Here is a 2,304-nt window from a genome sequence, read left to right as displayed (position 1 = left end):
CTAAGAGCACCGCTGCGGTGTTGAGTGGGAGCCTAAGGATGGGCATTCTTGTCTCGTGTCTGATCTTAAAACAAAGAGATCTAATCCTTTAATTTAGATATTTATGCTTTGCACATTAAAAAAAAACCAAACAATCCAAAGGTAAATGTTAATCTCCATGTTAAATCTACCTTAAGTTCTTAAATATATCACCTAATCTATGAGCTTCATTCTTTTTTCTTGAGTAGCTGTCTTGCGTTGTTTCTTGCTATGTCTGACCATTTTTATTGTATTCCTGATAAGATCCCAATTTTCTAGGGGTTTAAATAACACTGTCATTCTTTTTTTTTTTTTTTAAGATTTATTTATTTATTTAACGTATGTATGAATACACTGTATTATGTCTTCAGAAACACCAGAAGAGGGCATCAGATCCCATTACAGATGGTTGTGAGCCACCATGTGGTTGCTGGGAATTGAACTCAAGACCTCTGGAAGAGCAGTCAGTGCTTTTCACCACTGAGCCATCTCTCCAGCCCCAATACTGTCATTCTTAAAAGGGCATTGCCAATTGCTCTACAAAAATAACTAAAATCATGGATATACATCTGTAATTCTGCTTGATTTTATTCTTGTTGGTGCAGATCTACCCTTGTTTCCTGAGTCCCAGGCTACAGGTCTTATCCCAGGGCACACACTTATTCTTAAGACATAGTCTTCCATTATATTTGCTGAACGTTTCCGTTATAAATTGAGTTGATTGATTATGCCTTGACCCTTCTCCCAGTTCTTTCAGATCTTTAGATAGTTCTATCAGGATCCTAAGCTCAGGGTATCCACTTGTTGGGAATCTCACCTTACTCAAAAAAAAGAAAAAAAAAACAAAACCCAGTCCCCATCCCTCAGCCAAGGACCACACCGACTCCACTTAAATTCCCGCAGTTTCCTCCTCCACCTCAAAGCACCCTCCCACTCCGACTTCCAGCTCTTCTGGCTGGCTGTGATGCACTCCCGTGGAATACCAAGCTCTTTGAGCTGCACATGAGTACGGTGAGACTTGACGTTTTCACGGACTGGAATTGCCCTGGCTGTGCTGCAGCATTTGATGCACAAAAATAACTCTCTCTTTTCACGGTCTTAGGATCACCACGCTAGGTTGGTAGTTAACGGTAGCCTTGCCAAATACCCTTCGCCTGAAGGAGCATACTGTAAGTAGCACACTGTTCTTATACCTGTTGGCGTGTGAACATCATTTTGGGGAGTCCCCTATTTTCCCAGTCCTAGCTGGCTGCTTAATCCGATAACTTGGCTAAGAGGCGGGTGCTGTCGTTTATGTTTGAGTCTTTGCCAATCTGGTTTAAAACTGTCAATCCCGGCTGAACTTCCTAATCATTGCTGTTAAAGTCGATGAAAGGTGCTCGCTTCTGCAGCACGTATTCTAAAAACTGGAACAATACAGAGATTAGCACAGCCCCTGCACAAGGACGGTGTGCAAATTCATGAAGCATTCTAGAGCTTTTGTAAAATGAATGAATATTTAAAAAAAAAAAAAAAGATAAAAGATGTGAGGATGGCAACACATTTGAAGGCTGTGTGCTTCATGTTTTTTGAGAGCACACTACTTTGGCTTCCTGGACAAGATTCAGAGGATTCTGTAAGCTGAACCTTATGGAAAGCTGAGCTAAGGTTCTGGATCCTACATAAAGTGAATAATGTGTGCAGGCTGTGTTCCTTTAAATCCAAACCATTTGAGTGCAAGACGTGTCCTTGTGGGCATCTCAGTTACACAAGGCTATGACAGTAATAGCAACTGAGACCTCTGAAATCACACCACTACTGTTCTAAGATTCAGCAGCCTACTTGTAAATATGGCAGAGGTAGAAGGACCCAGCAAGAGCACACAGCCTTGTAGTGAAATGACACAGCCTCTGCCGCGTGCAGCTAACCTCTGTGTTCACGTATCATAAAGTCCAGTCCACGATCTGCAGGCCTGACAGAATCTGAGAGCTGCTCAATAATGAAGTGCCCTGGCCACCGCCAGCTACATTGAAGTGGAGTTTGCATGATCTGATTTGTTTGCCTGTTAAAGTGTGAACAGCATTTTCACTAAAATGCTTGGGTGCTTTGTAAGGAAAGGTAGGATTTTGTCCATGTATCCAATGACAAACATTTGCTTTACTGACACCTGCCTTGCATACCTCACGACAATGTTTCAAGGTAGACTTTAAAATGCCCTACAAGTATCGGTTACACTGAACAGGCTTCCTCAAAGGGCATAACCATGTAACTGAAGTGACAAAACAAATGGCTAAGAATGAGTTCCTA

General features: G+C 41.9%; 1 non-coding gene across 1 annotated transcript; it reads left to right on the top strand.

Annotated features, from left to right (window-relative positions):
* The first annotated feature begins 1,393 nt into the window (after positions 1-1,393).
* Positions 1,394-1,498, top strand: LOC115065652. Its single transcript, XR_003845421.1, has one exon. It is a non-coding gene; the product is annotated as a U6 spliceosomal RNA (small nuclear RNA).
* The last annotated feature ends 806 nt before the right edge of the window (positions 1,499-2,304 follow it).

The sequence above is a fragment of the Mus pahari genome, chromosome 16 (genome assembly GCF_900095145.1).
Source record: "Mus pahari chromosome 16, PAHARI_EIJ_v1.1, whole genome shotgun sequence".
NCBI classification, from domain to species: Eukaryota; Metazoa; Chordata; class Mammalia; order Rodentia; family Muridae; genus Mus; species Mus pahari.
This window is presented reverse-complemented; position numbering and strand designations above follow the sequence as displayed.